The sequence below is a fragment of the Crocodylus porosus genome, unplaced genomic scaffold (genome assembly GCF_001723895.1).
Source record: "Crocodylus porosus isolate Cpor-Errol unplaced genomic scaffold, CroPor_comp1, whole genome shotgun sequence".
NCBI classification, from domain to species: Eukaryota; Metazoa; Chordata; order Crocodylia; family Crocodylidae; genus Crocodylus; species Crocodylus porosus.
Genome location: NW_017728886.1, coordinates 227,333,129 through 227,359,057, shown reverse-complemented (window position 1 = coordinate 227,359,057; position 25,929 = coordinate 227,333,129). Strand labels below are relative to the sequence as shown.

The 25,929-nt window shown below is 44.5% G+C and overlaps 1 long non-coding RNA gene across 1 annotated transcript; it reads left to right on the top strand.

The window, feature by feature from the left end:
* On the top strand, positions 1-21,358 carry LOC109320277. The gene is made up of 3 exons (XR_002103767.1): positions 1-12; positions 13,275-13,280; positions 21,035-21,358. It is a non-coding gene; the product is annotated as an uncharacterized LOC109320277 (long non-coding RNA).
* The last annotated feature ends 4,571 nt before the right edge of the window (positions 21,359-25,929 follow it).

Genomic DNA, 25,929 nt, shown 5'->3' with positions numbered 1-25,929 from the left:
GACAATGATGCAGTAGATGTTGGGATTGGAGCTGTTTTGTCACAAATTGAATGAGGTCAGGATAAGGTAATAGCTTATGCAAGCCAAACCCTGAACAAAGCTGAGCACTAGTATGCAACCACAAGAAAGGAACTGCTTGCTGTAGTGACCTTTACCAAGTATTTTTGATGCTTACTTCTAGGGAGATGTTTCATGTTAAGAATAGACCATGATTTTCTCTGGTGGCTACACAATTTTTAACAACCTGAAGGACAATTGGCTAGGTAGCTGGAAAAGCTAGCCAGGTTTCAGTATCAGATAGTGCATCACCCCAGACAGCAGCACCAAAATGCCAGTGCCTGGTCCTGTGTGAACACTTGGACACCAGTATACCTTGGCCTTCATGTCACCCAAGTACCTGATCTAGCTTGTTTAAAACTGGCTCAGGTTTTGTTTACACCAGCGCAGTCACAGCAATATAGACTGGGGGTGCTCACCCACAGCTAGCAGGTCAGATCCGTCCCCCAGCAATATGCCTCCTGGCCTGCAGGGCTCTCCATGGGATTAAAAATTTGGGAGTGGGGTGCATGTGGCCCAATCCTGGCATGCCAGGCTGGGCAGGGGCAGTGTGGAGCACCAGGGACCAATCCTGGCTCATGGGAATCAGCTGAGGCTGCACTGAGCCTAATCCCGGTGTGCAGGGCCCAATCCAGCCTGTAGACCAGTCCCATACCACTCATCTGACACACCGAGCCAAAAGACTGAACACCATTTATATCAATCATATCTTCTAGTATAATCCTCTCCAGTATTTAGGATTTTGTAAGAAAAATAAATATGCCCTGCTCCTGACTCGAATTTTGGAATGTGGTTGTTTTTCCCATTCTGAGAAATTCTTTTGCTATTCATTTCTAAATGATCCAAAGAACAAATTTTCTGCTGGAGAATAACATGACTCGTGCTGTATATAACATATTGGCATTCCAACTCCATTCTGATTTCCTTGAAAACAGTGTCCCACTATTAATTTACATTTTTATTTTCATGTGCAGTCTAATAGAGTCTGGGTTTTGTTTTGTTTTTTGCAATAACTCATCTTTTTTCTAATCAGCAGGCTACAGTTCCATTTAGTCAGCATATATGCCCTCTTCTAGTTCTTAGCTAGAGTTGGTTGAATATCATAAAGCATCTTTATAATTTTTTATATTAAAATATTTGCTAAAGTCTAGATGAAGGCTAATAAATCAAAACATGCTGTTCGTGAATAGCTAATTTGGCAGATGTGTAATATTTTAAAATGAAAGTACTTGAGAAATGTTTTAATTCATTCTCCTTGGGCATGAAACACTTGAGGTTTTTATAAAACAGAACTTACAAACTTCCAGTTTATATAAAGAGGAAGATGTAGAAACACAGTGCTTAAATTCAGTAAATTGGGTCTATTTCCGGTTTATTGTAAATAAGATGGAGCCAAGCAATAAGCTGTAGCTTTTAGGATAGTGAAAGCAATTTGATTCAATCTGTTATAACTTATCATTGCTCCTATTACTGGCTATGTCCCTCCAACATAAATCTGAAGAGAAACATTTCTGGAGCCTTGAGTGCAGCTAGAACCTTGTTACCATTACCAACTCGGTGATGTTTAGGTTCTCAAAGCTTGGAGAGACATGTTGGTCTCTTACATCTCTTTCCGTGTCTCATGCTTGGTTTCCCTTCCTCTGTTCTCCATCTGAATAGGAAGTATGTGATAAACAGGGATCAGAGTGGGAGGGAGAAACTGAAACTTTTTTTAAACATTAGTCACAAAACAAAAAAGCCCTGCGTGCTCACAGCAGGTTGTGCAGATAAATGTTCTAAGTCTCTGCAGGACACTGGATTGAGCTATCAAAGCAGTGAGCAGGATTATTATTTACATTGCAACAGCTCTTAGTATACCAGTCCTAATCATTGCCCAGTACCCCATTTGCCAGGCTCCGTACAAACACTGAACAGGCAGCCAAAGAGCTTACAATAAGCGCAGTCATTGCATCAGCGGTTTGGGGACTAACGTGTGTAATACCCTAAGCACTGCTTTGAAAGCCAGTCCATTCTGCCAGATGCATCTCTCATTCACAACAGTGAGAAAAGCATTGCTGGGTTTAACATGGGTATTGTTAATAAACGACAAAGTGCAGTTCCCTAATTAAGTCACTCTAGCTAGTAAGTGACTATGAGCTATAGAAGAAAGTTAAGCTCAGAGAGCTCTCTTTAGAATGAATGTAATAAAGTTTGTGACAGCTATAAGGCAAAGGAAAAATAAAGTGTTAGATTTAATCCATTGGCATCTGCATTGATTGTACTGCTCACTTAGTTAGACAGAATTAATATTCTTAGAAACTTCTGATTTCTTTACCAGGTGGGGGCCTCCTGGTGATGTCAGTGACAATGGATACATAACTCATCTCACTTGGGTCATTTCTTCCTCTCTCTGCCTCCCCACCTCACCCCCATTTTATTGCTATGCTGGATTTTCTTCTACCACTCTGGATAAGGCTGAGACAAGGATGCTTCTCTTCAATCACCAGTAACTTGGGACAGAAGCATCCTTGTCTCAGCCTTATCCATAATTTTAGCCCCTCCATAAAAATTGGCCTCCCATCACTGCACATATCCCTGCAAATCACTCCATTTCCCAAGCCCCTTTCAATCCAGCATGACTCATCCCAGAACCTGCTGCCCAGCCTGCTTTCTTGGGACATCAGCCATATGTGAAAATCAACCTGTCTGAAAGGCGCAGTAAATAATAAGTTAGATTTACCCTTCTGCTCTTCCTGGTTCAATTCCAGTGACATGGTGAAGGACACAAAAGCGTATGGACACCTGAATATTAGTACTACCACCAGGATACAAGAGAAGTAGCACAATATATACAAACTGGCTTAAATTACTAGATCATCCCAAACAAACGAGCATCACCACTCTTCAAGGGAGCACCCCACCAATGTTGTTCTCCTCTGAGCGCTCTGATAGCTTTTGATTATGTAGCAGACTTACCTTTTGAGCTCTGGATGATTCCTGGGCTCGAGATTCTGCAGTTTTGATTGGTGGAGCCCATCCACCAATCAGGAGCAAGCCAAGGTAAGCAAGGCCATGCCCTTACCCCGAAGGGACGGGGCAAGGAGCAGTTTGGACCTGGTTTGAGACTGCGCCCTGCCAGGTCTGGAGAACTTCGGGGGTGGGGCCCCTGAAGTGTATAAAAGGAGAGTGTGCTCGGCATGCTGGAGAGAGAGAGACACAGCGAGGAGAAAGGAGCTCTGGAAATGACCATCCTTGGGACTCCGCCTGACAGTGCGCAGATCAGTGCACAGTGCTCAGGCTCTAGGAGCTGCTCGAGGTGGCTTGAGCCTGCGAACCTGGCAAGCAGCTGGGTAGGTGGCGTGTGGATCGGCACACAGAGAGCCGGCCCTGGGGGCAGCTCGAAGCAGCTCAGGCCCCACCTGGTGCACAGGTCAGCGCATGGAGAGCTGGCTCTGGGAACAGCTCGAGGCTGCTCAAGTTAGCCCCGGCTCTAGGCTGAGTAGCTGGAGCCCCACAGTGTGGTTCTGCATTAAATTAGAAGAGTCCTTGTGCCCAGAGCAGGGCCCAGGAAAGGGAAGGACCCCTTGTGTTAGGCTGGGGAACCGGAGCCAGTAAGGGCTCAGTTCCCATGGGAGCACCCTGGGGGCCTAGTGCAGGGCACCAGGCTATTGAGAGGACCTGGAGGCACTGCTGGAGAGAGGCCCTTGTGGGACTGACCACCAGGAGATGAGCCTTGGCTGGTTCAGAGCGGGAGTGTGAGTTGCTGGGGAAACGGGTCCTGCAGGGGAGATGGGCTTGGGTGGGAGGGTCTGCCGCCTCCACCCTCCTCAGTTGTGGGAGGGGGCATGTCCCCATTTTGGGGCTCTAAAGTAGTGGGTCTCCAGGGAACACCCAATGAGGTGCTTGTTGTTTGGTACTCCTTAAGGGAGTTTATATGGGTTTATTTGTCTTCGTTGCCTATATGTGTTTATTGTCTATTATCAGAACTTACCTATATTGTTGCCTGTGTACGTCTATGGTATTCCTACCTCAGGCTACCTGGGTTTATTTAAGTTGACGTTCATATGTCTTTCTAGTGTCAATGCCTTGACTTACCTGTTCCAAAGTGTTAATGCTATTTCTGTGCAAGGGGGTTAATTATTGCATATGCTATGAATCACCCAGTTCATGTTTTTGCAGTGCCTCAAAGTGGTGCAATATGTTGATTGTAGGTAATTGTATATGGTGTCACATACTAATTTTACTGTATATATGCAATGTTTCTTATGCATATTTATTTACTGTAGCAATACATTTGTATATAGTTTAGTGCTTTGTCTCAGGCTGACTCTGAAGAGAGGAGAGGGAACTGCTCCCAGATGGCAGGCCCCTCTCTCAGCAGTCTTGGCTGACCACCATCACTTCCATTGGCGGACAGGGTGCACACTTGGGTGTACCTGGGCTACAATTACCTAATATGATGGCTAGAATGTGCTTGCAGCCTTCTGCCAAGACTGCTTTATTAGTGCTTGTTCCTAAGAGGTAAGGAAATAGGCCTAACTGGAATGGTTGTGGCCAGATCCTTCTCTGGCTTATTTGTCTAAGGTTGTAGCTTAGGGATATCAGAAATTAACTATGGGCTACCAGAGACTACTCCCTCATCCCCTGTATGTCCAGATACCTTATTTCATGTGTACCATGTGGCAGGAATGAAAAAGTTGTTTTTCATTTCATGTCAGACCACTCAGCAATCTACTACATGCATCACTTCTGGAAATGGTCCTGCTCACATATGTGAAGGGTGCATTCTGTTGAGCCATGTGTGCATAGCTACATCAGATTTTCATATGTGTATTTGATTACACTTGCTCAGAAACTCTGAAAATCAGTTTCTGAGCTTTTTGTCTTAGTGCTTCTCCTTCATGTGCTGTTTTCTCCTCCATTTTGATCTGAACCAGTCCTGCCCAGAGCAACTTGCCATACTTTGAGAACTTTGATAGGTTATGAGCTTCCGAGTCTTTAGTTTAGCTGAATGTCGCACTTCTTGCTGGTTTCTGCCTTCTAAAGATCTGAAGGGAACCTTCATCTGCTCCATTTGTAAAAACACAAACCTGTTGTATACATTTATTAATATTCCCTATATCTTCTCTCTGATTATAAAAAAAAGTTATTTTTCTCAGTTTCTCTGTGTTAATTCTGTGAAAAGCTTTCCCCTATTGAGATACTCTGTACTGCTTATTTCTTACCCCACTATTCTTATTCTCTCCCTCTTGATTTTTAGTTTAGCTTCTTTCCATAGTCCCCCATTTCTGTGTGTCAAGTACTAGCTGTAGCTGAATCAGACCCTTCTGCTCTTCAGAGGAGCTACACAGGCTATAAAACTAGAACAGGTGCTGGAGAGTAGAAATCTGTTTTTATGGATATAATTGGTTAAGTAATGTTACCTGTTTGGTAAGCCTTAATACAAACAAAGTGTTGGCAAGTTAGCTGTAATGCACTGTTGCACAATAGATGGAGTTAGAGGACCAAACTAATGTTTCAAAAGCAGCACAATACCCAGAGGAAAGTAGATTAAGAAAATGACAGGGGAAAGTTTTGTTCATTTGAAAATGCACGGCTATGACTGGAGTACAGAAAACAAAATATATTGAAGCTGAGCAGGAAAATTTTCATGAAACATATTTCCATTAGAAAATGGTGGTCTGTCAGAAACAATTTGTTTTGCAGAAAACTGTTGATTGACCTTTGAAAAAAATAAATTTGAAAAAATTGCCTGATAAGATTAAAGTGTTCTGGCGTTGACTTTATTTTGTTTTATATTATATTATTTTATTTGTCAGTCAAAAAAATATTGAATTATCCTGAAAACTGCAAATTTATTTTGGAATTTGTTCTAGTCTGAAGCAGAAAAACTTCAAGAGTTCCTTCTGAATGAAAATTCTGATATTTTTTTCACTGGATTTGAAACTAAATGCTGCATTTTCATGTGTATAAAATGCTTCTCAGATAACCGATACCCCTTTAAACTCACTATTCCTCAAAGTAAGTACTCCAGTAAACACAGATAATCCATACCTCCTTAAAAGGAGGGCTCTGACAGGTGGTTTATTACAAGGATGCTTAACCTCTTGCCCATGGGCCAGATCCAGTGTAGGGAGCTGTGTTGTCTGGCCTGTGGGGCTCCCCACAAGTCTGAAAATTTGGCAATGGGAGAGCAGTGGCAGTGTTAATTGTCATTCCCTTGTTGCCAAATTTCCAGACCCATGGGGAGTCCTGTAAGCCAAATAATGTGGCCCTGTACACCAAAGTGTGCCAGCATGTGGCCAGATCTGAGCATACAGGGTTGGCTGGTACACAGCTGGAACTGAACACTTGGGGTTGGGCCTGAACTCACGTGGCTGGATCCAGGATTGAGTGCTGGCCAGATTTTGGTAGTGTGCCCTAGCTGGAAAGTTTGGTGCTAGAAGTACCCTCCTTAGCTCATGGTAAAAAGAGAAAACTGCTTGATAAACTTCCCTCATATTACCTCCAGACCAGTATAACCCACAAAGATACTGAAATTAAGTGTTTTTTGACAGATAAAATACAGGAAAATACAATAATTTGCAGCAGGATGAACACTTATTTGGAAAGTAATATAGTTGCCATATTAACATTTGAAACCTAACTTTAAGTGTGACAAGTAAGGGCCAGATTATTTTCTCATTCACCTAAAAGTCAAAACAGTGCAATGTTTACTCAATAGCCACTAGTGCATATGAAAAAAATCAGATATTGATCTAGGACTGTCTTTGGGGAAGCTGCAGCATAGAAACTATAGATCACAGTTAAAATACCTCCTGCAAGATTTTTTAAGCAATTTTGACTTGCTCATTGAATTAGTACAGTACTGTAAACTAGTACATTTGCGGATACTTTAAAGACAATGAAATCTATTTGTAGAGTGTTTCTTGGAGTACATTCCTCCACCAGTAGGATGGCCTAAACTATGAAGGAAATAATTCACCAAAACAATGAAAAAAGATAATAGTCTTAAAAGAAGCAGACAAAAATAACATCATGGGAACATACATTTTTATTGCTCAATGAAATTCAAATCAACATAATTTTTTAAACCGATAAATAAAGATGTTTGCTTTATTTATCCTATCACTTACATGACCTCACTCTCAGGTTACTCCTGATTCATGCAGTTGCAAATGAAAGGTGACTCTAGTTCAGTTTTCTTAACTGTAGTTCTGGAAACTCAGGATCTGCTCCTCAGTGATGGTAATCTAAAACAGGAGAATGCCCACCAAATCAAGTGAGTTACAAATGAGATTAGGCACAGGCGCTCAGCCTGTCTGACAGTCCAGTTGCACTCCCGATTCTCACATTGTCTGTTCTCTACTTAAGGACAGCTCTGTATTTTGAGGTGCCTAAGTCCTATACTGATCCTAAAACCGACTGTGGCCACCTAACCCTGGAGGTGCTTAAATTAAGTTCTTCCCTGCAGAAGTTGAAAGTTCCCTAGGTGCCTACAAGTTTGCTTCTGCACATTACTGAAAACAGACCTATTCTCAGCAGATTTTCACTGGTTTCTGACCAAAGATCCACAGGGAACCAGAAGCTAGGGCACAGCTGTGAAATTTGCACTGAGCACACCTTCAGTTCACTCCTAATTTGAACCTAGGGGACTGGGTCCCCGCAAAGTGCAGCCACCAGAAAAACTAGGAATAGGAACATAGGATTGAAGGGACCTCCTGGGCTGTCAGGGCCAGTCCCCAGCATTAGCAGATTATTAGCAGACTACTGTTACTTATTAAGATTATCTTCTTCCAAAGCCCTGACCATGTCACCTCATCATCCTCACTTAGATCCACCCCATTTCTCCTCTCCTTCTGCAGAAGCCCTTCTGTTTTTGTTTACAAGGCTTTGCACGCTTTCCTCATTCCCAGCATCTCTGCTCTCATTTCATCCTACATCTAGGTAGATCAATATGATATTTTTGAAAGAAACGGATGTGAAATTGCATTGTTTTGAACAGTCACATTTTTTAGGTATTACAAAACAGCTTTTGGAAACAATACTTTTTTGTTGCTTTTTCCAGTAGTGGAGAGTCTTTTCTACCTCTTGTAGGTTGCTCCCTTTCCACACGCTTGCTAATTGTTCATAACTAGTAAGCAATACCTAGTCCATACAGCATTTTAACAAAGGGCTTCCCAACCGCTTGGCAGAGTTTCCAGCTGTTCAGAACATTCCAAAATCAAAACCTTGGCTTCAATACCTAGGTTCAGAGCTGGCAAAGAGAGTGAAGAAATCCCTTTGGCAATTATGATAGGAAGTAACTTACATAATGAACTCACCCTTGTTGCACATTTCTCTTGAGACCTTAATGACTCCCTCCTTAACTTAAAGGATGTTCATCATAAAGTAGGGTCATGAGGATAGTACAAATAAGTGAGTTACAAGTGAGGAGGGGTATAGCAGGAGAACCCAACCCTTGCTGCTAGAAACAAGTGAGTGCTGTGTTACAGAGAAGCTAGCTACAGAGAGATAATCCTGTTGATAAGTAAGGTAGGCAGTAGGTGTAAGTGGTAAATAGCCAGGCCAGAGCAAAAAATTAGAGAAGAGGAAATTCCCTGATCCTGTCCTGAAGACTGCAGGTCAGGTGACTGGAAGGGCAAGGCAGTAGGGCTACATAAGCTTAGCTCAAGGCTAAAAGCCTGAGGAAGGAGTTGTTGAATACTTTTGAGACACAACAGTTTTTTGGGGTTTGAGCTGTTTATGTTCTGAGTAGACGTTTGAAGTGGTTGGAGAACCACAGGTAAGGAATCTGGAGCCAGGGACAGACATTACATATGAACTGGTTTAAGTGATCAGAAGCTGGTTTAAACCTGTAACAGAACAGACATTCAGTACACATTAACCAGTTTAAAAATGGCCAAAACTGGTTTGAGATAAAACTAGTTGAATGTAGTATCAGACTTAACTGATTGAGCTCAAACTGGTTTATGCAATATCTGTCCTAGACCCCTTCCTGGTTTAACATCCAGCATGCTCTCTGGGCAGGGCTCTGCTCTTTGCTCCAGAGCAGGGGTGGCCTCACCCCTCTTGTCTCTAGCCTGAGCAGGGCTGGGCTATGGCAAGACACTGGCTGGCATAACCCTGTTAAGGCAAAGTGGGCAGGGAAGGCATTAATTCTTCCCTTCTCCCTCGCTGCATCCAGGATCTGTCTGTTTGCTGGGGAGCAGAGGGGACGGATCTATGGCAGTGGCCCCTGGGGCTGGCAGACCCTGGCTATAGGGCAGAAGGGACAGAGGGAGGAATTAACCCTTCTCCCTGCTGCCTTCACCTTAATGGGACCATGCCAGGCTGGTTGCCCCATGGGGTGGAGAGGGGGGCTCTGTTTTGCGCTGGATGGACTCTTCCTCCTCCTCCTCCACCGAATGGTTGGGGGGCGGGCTCTATGTGGCACTGGAGGGGGGGTTCTTCCTCATTCTCCTCCCCTCCCCCCCGTAACCATAGGGTGGGGAGGGGGAGGCTCTGTGGAGCTGCCCAGCCCTGGAGGAGGGCCCTTCCCCCAGCTCCTCCCTTACCACCATGGGGTGGGGAAGGGGGCTGTATGCCAGGCTGCCCAACCCCAGAGGGGGACTCTTCCCCCTGCTCCTTTACCCACTTCCCCTGCCATGGGGTGGAGAGGGGAGGGGCTGTGTTTAGTGCTGGGGGGGCTCTTCCCTATTCTTCTCCTCCCCCTTCCCTTGCAACTGTGGGGCGGGGAGAGGGGCTCTGTGGGGCCCTGCTCAGCTCAGCCCAGCCCAGCCCAGCCGGGGCATAGGGACCAGCTGTAACTGAGATGCAGCTGCCAGGAATGGTCCCACACCCATTACTCAGCCTGGCTTTGCTCAGCCCCGGCAGAGGCAGCTGCACGGTGAGGCTGGGCCAGGCCAGACCATGGAGATGGGGTCACCCCTGGCATCTGTAGCTCAATGACGGGGACGCTGAGCCCTGTCAGCAGCCCAACCTGGCTTGGCACATGTGGCCAGCAGACTAGCCAGGCTGGCTCAGAGGCACTGCAGGGGCTCATGGGTCCACAGCCAGCCCCCACGGTGGGTGGCTGCCAGGCTTCAGGCCCACTGGTACCTCCAAGCTGGCCCAGGTAGCTCTTTGCCTGGCTATCTGCCAGCCACACACCCCAGGCTGGGCTGATCTGCTGACAGTGCTCAGCGTCCCTGTCACTGAGCCATAGCTGCCAGGCCTGGCCCCACCATGTGGCTGCCTTGGCTGGGGATGAGAGAGGGTGGGCCGGACTGGGGAGCTGGGACCACCCCTGGCAGCTGTGGTTCAGTTACAGCTGCTTCCTGCACCCCAGCTGGCCCGGATTGGGCAGGGCCTCACAGAGTGCCCTTTCCCTGTTTCCTGCCAGCAGGGGAAAGAGGAGGGGAAAAGAGTCAGTCCCTCCAGCACTGAACAGAGACCCCCCTCTCCACCTCATGGTGGTGTCAGGGAGCAGGGGGAGGGAAGAGCTGGGGGAAGAGTCCCCCTCTGGGGCCAGGCAGCCTGGTATATTGCCCCCTTCCCCACCCTGTGGCAGTAGGGGAGAAGCAGGGGGAAGAGTCTCCCTCCTGGACTGGGAAGCCCCCCAGAACTCCTGTCCCCACCTCACAGTGGCAGGGGGAGAGGATGAGAGGGAAGAGCCCCCCAACAGAGCCCCTCTCCCCACATGGTGGTGCTGGAGGAGGGGAGGAGGAGGAAAAGTTTCCTGTGTACTGGGAGTGCTCCTGGCTGTTAGGGAACCACTGGGGCAGGTATAGCTCTCAGCAGTCTAGCCACACTCCCTGTTCCCCCACCCTCTGAACTCTGCAGGCCAAGGTTGAGGTTTAAACCCCTCTTCTATCTTATTCAGGCCTGGCCATTAGGCCTGTACAAAGTGGTTAATATTCACTTCAGATTTGGATTTGACTGATTTGGGGGACAGTGATTTGATTCTGTGATTCAAATGACTCTCCTAAATCAACTTGGACGAATCTCTGAATCAAACAGGCCCCATCCCCCGCCCACTCTTCTAGTGTCATTAATGGCTGCCCCGCCCAGCCCCAATGTCATGGCACTTAAAAAAACAAACAAAACCCACATAATCCCTGCAGTCACTGACTCCTGCCAGGCAGAGGGTGGGGAGGGAATCCCTGTAGCCCCCCACTGCCCTGTGCTGTGGGGGGGGTGGGGGGCTCTGCCATAAGTTTCCAGAGGTCTCAATAGCCACTGCAGCAGCTGATGAGAGTGGGGCTTTTTTTTACCTGCCAGGACACTGGAGCCAGGTGGGGCAGCCATTGATGGGGTTGGGAGAGCAGTTGGGGGGTGTTCAGGGGGGCTAGGGGAACAGGCAGGGAATGGGGCCTGGTGAGGGTCCCCCCCATGGTACCCTCCTCCCTTTCTCCAGCCCCTCCCCTGCCCTCTACTTACTGTCATGGAGTCTGGGTCCACCTCTCTGCGGTGGTGAGTGGGAACTGCCTGAATCTCTGAATATCTCCGAATTCTTTCTGAATCTATTTTGGAGGCTTCAAATTGATTTGGACCTTTTTGTTGGTCTCCTGATTTTTTAAATTATTTTTTCAATTCATATTCAGAGGTATGGCCATCAAATCTCCTCTGAAGCAAATCAGCAACTGAAGCTTCACATAGCTGTACTGGCCATGTCTCTTCCCCCCTTCCCCCCCCCCCCTCAGCTTGTCCATGGAAGGGAGGGCTACTCTAGCGCCCCTGGGCTCCTGGCCTGAGCCAGTACAAACATGTGCCTGCATTTCCAGAATGAAAAGTGAATATCTGTGCACTTGCAAACTGGTTCAATCTCTGCAGGTTAGACTAACCTGCAAAGATTGAATCTATTCAGGCTTGCAGTTTTTGAATGTCAGTCCCTAGCCTTGGAGACACTCCACCCCAGTGGGCTAAAGTTACATGTCTAAGGAGATGAAGCCAACAAAGAGTCGTTCAAGTGTTTGGGATCTGGCATGCTTTGTGGATAGAAGGCAAGATAGGACTAGTGTCCAAGGAATGAGCCAAGAAGGCATTGGAGACATGGTGGGCTGTGGGCAGAGGCTGAGAGAGGTCAAGGGGCCCAATGAATAGGGAGATACCTGCCGGGACCAGGAGTCTGGTGGATTCTGCTGGCTAAAGCTGAGAGGCTAAATGAGTGCCTGGCAGGCTGACACTTGAATGGGGGTAGGAGCCCTGGTAAAGATTGAGGCATTGCAGTGGCTATTATGGTGGCTAGAGGCTATGATTACTGCACCTAAGGTCATTAGGGTCAGAGGGACATTAATAAGGTCAATAAGGTAATGGTTGTTGCTGGCAGTGCAGATATTCGCCATTCCAGGCAAGCACTTAGCTAGAGGGTCTGGGACTCATAACACTGAGACAGGGTTGGCAGGCCCGGAGACAAGAAGGAGAATGAAGCAGGGCTAGGGGGCCTAGAGCCAAGAAGAAGGACAAAGGAATAATACCTTGCTCAGGCAGGGATTAGGGCCAGAACATGGGATGAGAAGAACCTTGCCCAAGGATTAAGAAGAAAGAGACCAGTGGGGCAGGACAGGTCAGAACAGCTGCTGGGGGTGTTGTGGCTGTGCTTGGGAGGCAGATCCTGTCACAAATGGAAATTGTTATAGTTCAAACAATTCCAGTACCCATGTATGGAAATAACCCTTCTCCTCCAAGACTGTTTCATTAGCAGTATATACACATTTAGTTATCTGCCATTTTCAAAAGGACCCTTGTCTTGCCAAAAGTGTAGATAAATTGGGAGAGTTTGCTTAGAAAAATTGGTTTGAACACCAAACAGATGCACAGCAGTTGCACTGGCAAAAGACCTGATGCTCTAGCTGCCGCAATGTTTGAAATACTAGACTGAAGCAGAGTCTGAGCTTGACAGTTCTGAAGTTCAAGACTTGAAGTGCACGAATAAAATCAAATGTCAAGATTTTAGAGAGATCATTTTGCAATCAAAGTGGTTAAAAGCCCTTTTTTTCACAACTCATTTGTGCTTTGGGGTGCATCTTCGAGGAATTAGTTTTAGACTGCAGGAACTCTATCAGCAAATGCTGAAAAAATCCATAATTTTGGCAGAAGATCTGAGAACATGCTCGCTGCAAGAGCAGCTGTGAAGAAGTACTCGGTGCACATTTATTGGCACAGCAGTAAACTGAACAACACAGCATGTGTTTTTCATCACCCTTGGAAAGTGGGGAAACGCTATCAAAAGAGAAGTAATTTCCACTTAAATACAGAAGACTGTTTAGTTGGTAACAAAAAGTGAGATACTTACCCTTTAATTTTCTCATTTTCATGGGGAACTAAACATGGATACATTTGTTAACCTGAATGTGAGTTGTTCCATCACATGCAGAAAGGATTCTGTGGGCTCTACCCATCCAAGTAGTTTAATAAATTTTTACCTGAGTTCAGCCTGTTGAACTGAACTACTGCTCTAATAGTGGGCCAATAACTACTGATTTTTCCTAATATTCAGCTGAGTACTGATACGTCTCACTTATGCATTTCTAAAATCTTTTCTCGGTATTGTCTTTAACTCGTTGTTAAATGGAAATGAGGCCAGTGACCTCATGAAGATGGTAAATATTGGATACAGACTGGCAATGTTTGTATCTGATCACAAAATGGTTATGCGCTTACTTTGCATTACTACTGCATATGTGTCAGGAACCAACTTACAAGATCTCTCCTCAGTTATTAACCTTCAGTCAGAATTTGCTTGAATAATGGGGTTTTGCTTGTGTAGAAACTGAGGAAGGATTTAGAGTACAAAGCATTATAAAGAACATTGCCTGTTCAGCCCAGAATTGATAAAATAATGCTACAGTTTTGGGTTTGTGGTTTTGGGGGAGGGAGGGCAGTTTACAACATGTGCACTCCAGCTTCTCCCCTAAGTGTTGAATTTGTTGCTACCCCCCAGCATTTCAGCTGGCAGCACCCTGGCAGGAGGTATTAGTCAGGCTCGCTCCCCCAGACAGCCCGTCCCAGCAGAGCCAGGAGTCAGCACCAGGTCGGGTCCACACCAGAGAGGAAAGGGTTAACTGTCAGCTTCACCTGTGAGCCGGCTTGCTAGCTGGGCTGAAGAGATGTAGGTTGTTGATGTGTTGTTCTTTGTTTCATTGGCTTTTTGGGTTTTTTTGAAGACTGTTTCATGTGTAAGCTCTCACTGGCTTCTCTCCAGTCAGCTGCTGCTCCTTCCACAGAATAACATGAAAGTGGCTACAAGGACCCCAGGTCTTCAAAATCTAAATTGACTGCTGGGTATTAGCAGGGTTGCATTGGGGAGTGGGGTGGGTGATGCACTGGTGCGTTTGCACCCCCCTTTGATTCCTATTCTTTCATTCATTAAGAAGTGAGTAGAAGCAAAAGTGTTTATTTTAGTCAAGTGTCTGGTATTATTTCATTGTTGCTTTTATATTGTTTTTATTTTGGATTTTAAACCACATTTCCAGACCCGTTTCATTGTCATTTCCTGCAACTTCATTGGTGTCAAAGGTCATGTGACATCACTTCCTGATCTGATACCTCTTCCTGTGAGGTCTTTGAATATGACTTGCCGGCCCACTGGGTGATAAAAAGTTCATGATCTGGCCCCACATTCAAAAAGGTTAGACACCCCTGCTTTACAATCTCTGTTATTAAAATTATGAGGATTTAACGTTTTATTTTCAACAGAAATTAAGAGAATCTTTCACATACCAGAGATGTTTCTATGATACAACTGAATGTTGGATAAAAAGACTATCACAAAGGTTGTAACAGAAATTAAAGATATTTATCTTTTACTAATTTGTTTTATGACATCCTGTGTTTACACTGCTGCCTATAGTAAATCCATTTCTGTGCATAGTTCATCCACCTATCTTTCGTTTAGTCCCTGGTGCTGGATCTATTGAAACTAATGGATATAATTAGATGAAGATAACATTTTCACAAAGTCCAAAATGCCATTTTCAGTAGATACTTTGGCCTAAATTCTATTTTCAGTAGAGATTTAGGGGTCCTAAATTCCATTAATATTTTTTTTTATCCCTCAGTGGGATTTAACCTCCTAATTGCCAAATTTCTTTTGAAAGTAAGACCTAAACTCTTACATATTTTGATCATATTTTTAAAAAAAATCAACACTGTTTTAATTCAGTGGGCATGTCTATACAAGCATTTATGCCAGCTTAAATTTACTATGCAGCACATTACTTTTTAGTAAGTGGGAATAGGCTGGCGTCTGCACACGAACATGCATTAAAACTGTGAGTGGACTGATTTGGGACTAAAGATGGTTTCAAGTCAGTCCATACACATGGTGTTACTGTGTAGTAGGGCATCTATGTGTGTGTTACTGCACAGTAACTAATCGGCCATAAATTTTATACACTCATGGTGCAGGTATCAAATTTACAAGACAGTATAAGTTGCCATATTTACTGTTCAATACTTGCATACACATGAAGACCTGCAACTGTACTGCACAGTAATTTCGGTTATTGCACAGTAAATGTGTATGTGTAGATGTAGCAAAACCCCCAGTTTTTCCTTTTCTTTTTTTTTTTGCATTCCCTCCCCTTCCCCAACCATTTCTGACTTTGTCTCTCCCTCTCTATTCCCTATAGATAAGTATAAGTGAGCTAAGACATAGGATAAGCTTCAGCATTTTATTTTGGTAGCAAGTTGTATTTGTTTTGTTTTTTCTCCTTTATATTGTATTATTATTATGTTTGGATTGATTTTTACTGTTCTATATTACTGTTTTACTTGTACTATATGATTTAGGTCTACATATGTAAGTTAGCATAAGTCATGTCAAGTTTCTATTTTGTTTGCCAAGTCTCCATCCTGTCCCCAGGCCCAGTTGTGTAAGCCATGATTCACACCTACCCTTCCTATGTAACTTGGTTCCTGAATGAATGGGGATGAATGAGGGTGCTTGAGAAACAATGGCAGTAGGTCTAAAAATAACTCCCTCTGAATGACTGAACCATCAACACCAATACATACACCAATGACCCAGCCCTTGGAACCACCCTCAGCATTCAAGAAACAAAAGATGAGGCAACACACCATTGTGCCAAGGCTATACATGCTCAGTAAGAATACCTGGAACCCTCTGGAACAGGATTGACCTTGCCTGGACAGGCCCTCCCCAAAGGAGATCAGAGGTAGTCTGCCCCATAAAAGGGGAAGTGAAGACTGATTCCTTGGGATGCCCTCTCCATCTGGACCAGCACCATGGCACGCCACCTATCCACCCAGAGGCCCTGCTGGTGACCCCTCTCTGGACAACACCTACTGGACAAGGACCCCTTTCCAGCCTGGATAGGTAGCTTTCATCCCTACTTGTTCTTCAACCAAGGACTTGGACTCTGCTTCTCTTCCCCACCTGGACTCCAACCCTTCCACTGAGTATCTCTCCTGCTGCCATTGTGAGTGCTTGTGTGTGTACCAATAACTTCATGGGGCTGTGTGGTGTGTTGTCTGTCTAATAAACCTGTTAATTTGAAACCCTGAGTTGGGTTTTTGTCTGTTTCCTGACTGTTTCCTCCTTGCCACCACTTACCTACCACCCCCCAAGTCTCTAAGCTGTCAGCCTGTTTCCAGCCCCAAGCTCCCAGGTTTCTGCCTCTCTCTATCTCTCTTTCCTGGCTGTCTCCTCCTTGCCACCACTTATCTGCCCCCCCCAATATCTCAGCTGTCTGCCTCAGTTTTCAGTCCCAGTCTACCTTAACTAACCCCAAGTCTCAGTTCCTCAGCCAGCTTCTCTCTAGTCCACCAGTTCTAATCTCAGTTCTGGCAACTTTCACTTGCTACACTTTAACACACTCTCTCTCTCACCTTAACCTTTCCCCAAGTATCCCAGGTAGCCCAAGCACACACATATATACCATGCCAGCCAAGTTAGGAACTTACCTATGTGTAGGTCGTTTGTATGTGTGTGAACTGGTGAATGAGTGTGTGTGTGTGTATATATTTATGTCATTATGTGTTTGATATATGAATTTGTGATCTGTGTATGTGTACTGATGTGCGGGTGTGAACAATTGATTTTTGTCTAATTTTGGGGGTGTATAGTGTATGTGCTTGAATTGGTGATAGGTATGAATGTGCCTAGGGTAATCTGGATGTGAGTTAGTTGGTTGTGTGTGTGTGTATATACATCAAATTGATTTGTGTGTTTGTATATGTGCAATTGTGTCACACCCTCCTGTCTAACAGCACAATATTGAGATCCTGAGAGTTTGCCTCACCCCACAGGGCAACATAGACATGCCCAGTGAGTTCAACTCCATTAATAAAAGTGAGCCCAATGTTATGAACTTCAGTGGATGTTCTCAGTTACACTGTGTCTGTACCAGGCTCAATATTTCTATTAATGAGAGGGTAGGCTGGAAAATATATTTGTGATCTATTCTTTTTTCTGTGTACTGGTAATGTTCACTTTTCTCTTCTGTAGGCAACGTGAGTATAATAACTTACGAAGGCTATTTTTTTCAATCTCTGAAGTTTGTGTTGAGTACTTGGTTGCAGAACTGTGTAAGTGGTCAAGCAGCTCTTAACAGAATTCTGGATTCATATCAAGTGACTTTCAAATGCTGGTGAGAGCCAATGTGCTGTTAAAGGCAGGGGTTAATAATATATCTTCTGAGAGAATCTGATGGAGGCATCCTGTTATTTTAATAGTTGGACTAAGGCAGAAAGAATGAAATCATAGTGCACCACCAAGAATTTAATTGATTTGTTTCACTTCAGGCATCTTTTGTAAGGTACATCCTGAGTTGAATAGACTCTTGATATTTCTAAAAGATTCCTACTGTATGCTAAAAAGAAACTTCCTTGAGTCACATGAAGCTCTGGCCACTGGCAGATTGATTTCTTTTAATTCTTCCTCAATTGTTAAATAGAACATTTTGCAGGAACAAGCTTTAATTTGCAGCTGTTAGAATAATCTCATGTCTGGGGAAATGGAGATGGAAGAGATAATTGCCTCTTTCTTTTATTCTGCCTGATTACTTAATTGATGAAGTACTCTGACAATGTGGTATATCACAACCTCTGTTCTCTTGAATCTAGGTGTCACTTCTTCTTGGGCTGGAAAGTGATGGAACTACAATTATGAGTTATCAGGAATAAGTCCTCAATTGTCTCTATACGAACATTACACATTTCAAGATTATACCAGAACCCAGACCAGTTTTCCAGCCTCCAGCCAAATCTTATAAGAAGATTTTTGCATAGTCATCCAAAGTATTAAGTACTTGGTTCATCCAGCACAATATAGAATTATAAAACAGAAGGACTAGAAGGGACCTTAGGAAGTCGTCCCCCTGCTTGCAGCAGGATCATCCCTATCTAAACTATCCTAGACAAGTGTTTGTCTAACCTATATTTAAAACTGCACAAACAACTCTCTTGCACAATGGCTAAAAACATCAGAAAATAGGGCTTTGTGAAATGGCACTTTTCCATTTTGACAGAACAGTCTTTTGTTTTGAATTTTGTTTCATTTTGAAACTGCTGTACTGTTTCAGTTTCACCCTTTTGATGTTTCACCCATAGGCTATAATGGGGAAGCACAAAACAGCCTATAACTTTGTCATTTCTTGCTTGATTTGGATGAATCCTACAGGGATGGTAGCCCCTTCTGAGGCCATGAAGCCTACCAAGTTTCAAAGAGATAGGAGCAGGGGTTTCTGGGAAACTGCATCTCAAGTTGCTGATAAGCAAAACTTGTGGCATAGGTGACACTGTGTGTGTGTGTGTGTGTGTGTGTGTGTGTGTGTGTGTGTGTGTGTGAGAGAGAGAGAGGGAGAGAGAGAGAGAGAGAGAGAGAGAGGGGTACAGGAGGTAAAAACTGCAGATGTAACCTGGGCAGTATCTCCAAGAGGTACCCCCAAGAGGTGCACAAGTGCTGTGGGAGGTGTAGGGACTCTCCTCCCCATATAGAGCAGAGCTAGATCACTAATGGGGACTTAACCATATACCTTTTAATGAGAGAACAGTACTGGGAACATAACAGGCATAAACCAGGGGATATAGAGGACACTACAATGCCCTGAGGGGGGAGGATTCAACAAAGGTTAGATGCTTACAATCATAGATCTATTCATCCACTTGACAAAAGACAGGGTTAACAAAATATAAAACACAAACATCACAACAAACAACACTGGCTGGCAAAATATAAAAGGCACAAAATACAAAATGTCAAATAACAAGGTAGAGGGGAAGAAAGGGGGGAAACATAATGACCCCTTTCCAATGCAACAAGGATTTCTCGTTGTTACTTCACTCATGCCTTCCAGGTACTTGAACTTAAATCTCCCATGTGGTAGGCAGAAACTCTACCACACAGCCACCAGTGCTAGTGTTGTGATAAGCTGCTAGGGGTCTTGACCTTCCTGGAGCCCCAGCCTCACATCAACCTGCCTGACCTCTGATTGGAGGATCTGGAAGCAGAGCTGGGAACCTCTCAGGTCACTGCTTGCTGGAGCCGGGGAGCCTCTCCTGCTGGCTGCAGCCTCTCATAGGTGATCCTGGAGCCCAGCAGGGAGCCTCTCCTGCCAGCTGCATGCCGCGGTACTAAGGGTCCAACTGCTTCCTGCAGGTCACACTCCATCAGGTGCTTCTGGGGCAACTGCTTCCACCCCACTGACCCAGCTCTTGCCAGCTCTTTGAAGCTCCTTCCTTGTGGTCCCTTGTTGGTCTCCCCTGAGTCAGCCCCATTACCCCTTTTATCCCCCTCCAGGTAATCCAAGGGGCCAATCAGGGGACATGGAGGGTGAGTCTCTGGGGCCTGATTGGTAGGAAAGGGAATCCCATGTTCTCCAATCATCTTTTGTCCTTTCAAAGCCCTTGGGCTAAATCACTGCCAGCTAGCCCATCACACAGGGATGGTGGCCTCTGCTGAGGCCACAAACCTGCCAGCTTTCAAGGAGATAAATGCAGAGGCTTCTGGGTTCTGGGACCTTGCACCTCAGGCTGCTGACAAGCAAAATTTGTGATATGGGTGTTTGTGTGACTGTCTGTGTTAGGACACAGGGGGCTGAAAAAACTGCAGGCCTGCTAGGCCCTGCTGTGGTCATAAAGCCTGCCAGCTGTCAAGGAGATAATTGCAGGGAGAGTCTGGGTTCTGGGGCCCTGCACCTTAGGCTGCTGTGTATGTATGTAAGGTAAGCCCTCACTGGCACTGGGGCATTTACACAACATGGTAGTGTGCCCCAATGAGGCCTCCTATTCCCCTACAGCCTCATCTCAGTCTACCACTTTAAATGACAACAGGTAAGACAATCTGGTATCTTTTAGTAAGCCAATTGTATAGTTAGAGAAATGTATCTTAGAAAGCTTTTGGGTGGAAAAACCCTTTGTCAGGCTGAGTAAGCACCTGCAGTTGGTGTGTCTGCTGTTCCTGAATGGAAGGAATAGTAAAGAAGCCAGAGGCTGGCCTGGCATGCAATGCAGACAAGAAAGCCAGTCAGTGAAAATGGAAATGGAGGCATCAGTGGGTGAGGGACAGGTTGGGGTTGCAGCGGGGGAGGGGGATGTAGCAGCACAGGTAAAAGTGCAGAGGTACCTGGGGAGTCAGATGTTCGGCAGGTTGAAGCCAACTTCGTACAGCTCAAAACACAAAACCTGCCAACAATCTCCAGTACCCCCCACAAACTGCATGCCAGAATCTATCAAAGACAACAATACCCAAATACCTATAGGGGCACATTCCTCACCAAAAAAACACCCTGCCTCCAGTCTGTCAAGCCTGATCCTGAGACGGAACAATTTACAAACCACTTTTCACAGCTAAGCCTATGCACTTCACTTCATCAGCCTCCTAGGTACAGAAACACATGGATTCAATATAGAGAGTGGAATTCTGACACACGGCAACCTGCCAGACTTCTGACTCCCCAGGTACTCCTGCACTTTTACCTGCACTGTTATAGACCCCTTCTTTCTCCTCCCATTACAGCAGGTAATTAAGTCCTTTATTTGAACTCCATTGCAGTTAGTTGAAGCCTTTTTAATGACTCCACAAAGCCTACTCACCAGTACACCAGAAGGAAGCGTATGCTTCTGCAGAGAACAGAGACCAGATGAGGCTGAAGAGTTCAGAAGACAATTAGACATTGAATCATCAGGTCCTGTTTCAAGTCAAGAACATAAAATCTTCATGAAGTCTCTTGTGCGTGTTTTCTTTTATGGCATAATGAAATACTGTTTGAGGAAGAGATTTCTTGACTGATGCTGGAGGTGCACATATGATCAAGAGGGTCAAGAAGTGCACAATTGTGTTACTGGTTAGATAAAGACATAAATCAGACAATTCAGGAACTTTGTTCGGAAATATATTTTGATAGCATTTTAAATGCTATTATAGCCATTGGATTTGCCAGGAACAATCTCAGAATTACTGAAAAACATTTAATTTAGGTTAGAGAGCTTCTAAATGCTGTGTATTCTGCAGAAGGTCCTAATGCTGATCTTCATGATTTGATCAGTGAGGAAGATAAAATGCTTGTACCAAATATTGAATGCTTAATTGGTATTAAAGATTATAAAACCCTGCTTAAGAGAAGGGTTTAGGAAAAACCGCTTAAAATGGCAGGGTTTATATCTTCTGCTGATCTTGGTGGGAGGCTGAGGGTATGGGGTTGTAAAACACACCAACAGTTTTCTACATCTAATGTAAATTAGCATTTGCGTTAGTGTCTTGGATCTCTAATCACATAAATATAAGGTTTTTTGTAAAGATAAAACCAATGAGACTTAATGGTCACTAGAAATTATTAAAAAACCCTTCTTAGGAGAAGGGTTAACAAAATAAACCACTAAATAATGTAAAGGTTTTTGATAGAACTAAAGACTGAATTTAAAAATATATATTCTCACAGCCTTTGTATGGTATGGGGGTGGTGGGGAGTGTGTGTGTGTTATAAAGATAAACCAAACCACAAAAAAGATGACCAGTGTGTTCAGAGCTCTACATATTTTAAAACTAAAGGAGTTATCTTTTACCAAAAGGCCTTTTGTAAAGATAAAGCCGATAAGGCTTAATGGTCCCTAGAAATGATTTAAAACCCCTTTTAGGAGAAGGTTTAACAAAATAAACCACTAAATATTGGAAAGGTTTTTGATGGAAATAAAGACAGATTAAAATATATATTCTTACAGGGCTTTTATGCTGTGAATTCGCCAAGAACCTGGGGTGTGTTATAAAGACAAACCAGGCCACAAAAAAGCTGACCTGTGTGTCCAGATCTCTACATATTTTAAGACCAAAGGGGTGGAGTTACCTTTTAGTCATTACTGTTTTAAAACCGTTATATTTTATTTTATACATACACTATTTTCCTTACTGTATTATTTAATTTTTTAATACAGATGATTTACTTATTTTATCATTTCATTTATATTATAGACAGCTTATCTAGTGGGGAAGCCCCATACAATTTTACCACAGCAAGGTAAAATTATTTTAAAATGGTGGTTTATTTACTATAAACACACTAAGTCATAACAACTGTTTGTAACTGTTCATTTTAAAACAGAACCTCTTCTTGTAAAATAGAAAAGCAAAACAAACACATACAGTCATGATTTTATCCAGTAGTAAAAGGTAATTTTTCTGAAATCAGCTTTTGAAATTTTATGTGTTTCTTGTGGGAGGAGAAGTTGTGTGTGTATATGAGCCCCCTGTGAATATAGAGGGTAGGGGGTTAAGCAAATTTTAAATTTGTAGTGTGTGAGGAAAGTGATTTCTCAATGTTGAGATGTAAATTTAATTTTTCCTAAGTGATCACATGCACCACTCCCAAAGAAGAGTGGAGGCCTGGGCAGAGACCTCTAAAAGCACAAGCAAAAAAACCCAGAAATGCTCAGCCTGCAGATCATAAGACCCGGGGATCATAAGACCATTGGGACAGAACAGAAGGGCCTGGTTCCTCATAGGAAAACAAGCCACATACCTCTGAGAAAACCATATGCAAAAAGACAAGGATTCACACCCCCAAAACAGATGATTTGGGCCCCGTGAATAAGAAATCCAGGACTGATTGCTCACACAATTTAGAGAAAGAGGAGAGTCTTTCTCCTTTTTTGAAAGATCATGATTATTGTGAAAAAAAAGAGGGTGGGTTTTCAGGGTGGGTGTAACCACCTTGTCTTGAAAGATCATGATTATTGTGAAAAAAGAGGGGGGCTTGGGGTGGTGCTGGCAGGCATATATATCTCAGAAAGAGTATGTCGAGTGCTTTGAAAGATCTTTACCACTGGAGTAAAAGAGTAAATTTTACTCAGAGGAGGTAGTCTGTGTAACTTGGACAGCAGTCGTGGTCTGTATCGTAAGGGGGGAGTCATGGTAAATACGGGGGTAAGAATGGGTGGTGAACCAGCAAGTAGCTCACAGGGTGAAAAGTAAGGGCCTGGTTAAAGAGGAGCATGGAGAAGGCTAAACACCGGTTGAGAAAAAATGAGAGATCCCCTAGTAATAGCACTTTAGAAGGCCCTTCAAATGCTTCCCCTCTTCCCAGGCCTGAACTTCACCAGGACCCATTGAGCCAGAGAGTGGGGGTGGAGAATATGATTCAGGAAGCCCTTTAGAGGGTCTCTAAAATGTACCCTGGCCTCCCATACCTGACCTTTCACTAGGAACCACAGAGCCAGAGAGAGGAGATGGTGACTATGATTTAGAAAGCCCTTTAGAGGGCCCCTCAAGTGTTCCCCGACCTCCCAGGCCTCCCCCACCACCAAGACCTGAAGGCATCAGAGAGTTGGGACAACTAATCTAGTGTAGAAGACAGTTTAGAGAACCCCTCAAGTGCCCCTGGTCTCCTGAGTCAGCAGAGGATGTTTTACTGGATGTACATATGGTGCAGGTGAGAAGGCAAGAGTGGTCTGTAGCCAGGTTTGTGGGGATGAAGTACATTGAGGAGTTCCACTTTGTGAATCTGAAGCATGTGCCATAAGCACAGGGATAGAAGAAATTATAGCAGAACTCTACCAGAGATTCACAGGCAATGATTATGCTTAGTTCCGTATTCAGGCAGATAGCATGACAAACTGTTTATACTCTAGATATATTAATTTAAACCACATGACTCCAGAGCTGTTTTTAGAGTGGTTCAATAACCTGTTACAAAGTCAGAGATAAATATTGCTCAATTCAACATTTCAGCTGGTTGTGGTCATTGTGAGAGGCCAGGGCAGTAGGAGCCATAGAGTTATAAGCTCTATCCCCTATTCCCAGATCATTGCTAAAAAGGGGAAGTATTTAATTGACTTGAATACCTATGATACTTGTAACAGGGTATCCATTGGAGTTGCTATGGGAATGGAGGTAGCTGGAAATAATTACTCCGTGGGGGGGGCACCCTTAAGGAGCCAATGGTGACCAAACTCAGAGGATAAGAAGAAAAGGTGAAGAAGGGACACCTTTGGGCACTACAGTGGAGAGCAGAGAGAGGCGCTGCAAGACAGACAGCCTCCAGAGAGAAGGATCTGGGAAGAGGGACCCGATGCAGGAGCAGAGGGAGCAGAGGGATCCCAGGACCCAGATACCAGCTTACCTTGAGTTCACAAGAATGGCGATGAGTGTGGGGAGAAGCGGAGCCTCGCTGCGGACTGGAGCCAAGGCTGGCATCAAAGATCGGGGAGGCTAAGGTGAGTCAAAGGTGTAGCGAGAGGGATGACTCCTACCCAGACCCCAGAAGAGTCCGGGTGACTCCAGGACCCCAACGGGAGTGGGACACCGAGGGTCAGGAAGGCAAGCCCCGCCTGAGGGAGAGCTGCGGAACCGGCATGCCAGCTCTGCCAGAGAAAGCTGCAGGAGGCAGCTGTAACAAGCTGCTAATTGAATAATTACCAGCAATGACAGGACTGAGGCTGGCCGTAACAAGCTGCTAATAGGTTATGTAGCGCAATATGGCACGGAATCCGTTGGCTGTATTATTAGAACGGGGCTGGCCAGGAGGCTGGGGACCCCAAGATTAATCTTCTGGACTGCGGTCTCCCACAAGGGGAGTTTCCTGTGAACAACAAAGATCCATTGAATAAAAGCACAGAAAAGTAGATTTAATTCAGCGTGGTACTTCCCGTGGGTACTTCTTTATGTAACAACCACTTCCACCCTAATTCATTTCTTTAAGATCCAAGTCATCGCAGGTGGGAATTATGAGGATAGAGGGACCACTTAGCGGACCCGCTGACAATAATTACCTGTGCTTTGCAGGCAGTCTATTGGCTGTTACAGAACGTAGAGGGACCAGAGATGCCGAACTGCTAGGAGCACAAGGTGAAGGAACACCTTGAGAAACTGGATACCTTCAAGTCAGCCAGCCCTGACAATCAACACTCCAGGGTACTCAAGGTGCTGGCAAGAATCATGGTGCCAAAGAACTGCATAGGAAATTAGGCATGCCTATATATCAAAAGGTTATGCTTCATCAAGTACCTTTGTTTGAAGACCTTGAACAGGTTAACATTCACATAGTGTTGCATAAGGAAAAAAATGGATGGAGTTTATTTAAAAGACAGGATGCAGCCAGATACCCTGACACCTGTTTTCTTCTGCTGTATGATGAACATTATTACGGCATTTTGGATGTGAAAAAGGTGTTTGGCATGAGAAATTATTGCAATCTTTGTCAGACACAGTACAGCCATAGCCACACGTGCAGGTTCCAATGTCATCTTTGCCTGACCCCAAACTGTGCTGAAAATGTGGGGAGGACACAGAGGTGCCCTAATTGTAAGCTGTTCCGTCATTCCAAAGAGTGCTTAGAAAGGCTTGTGGCCCTGGCCTCTGAAAAGTAGATCAAATGTCTGACTAAAACTCTGTGCAATGAGTGTAAATCTTACGTGGACAAAAAGCAGGGTGGCAGTGCAAACAGTGTTATGGGAAAA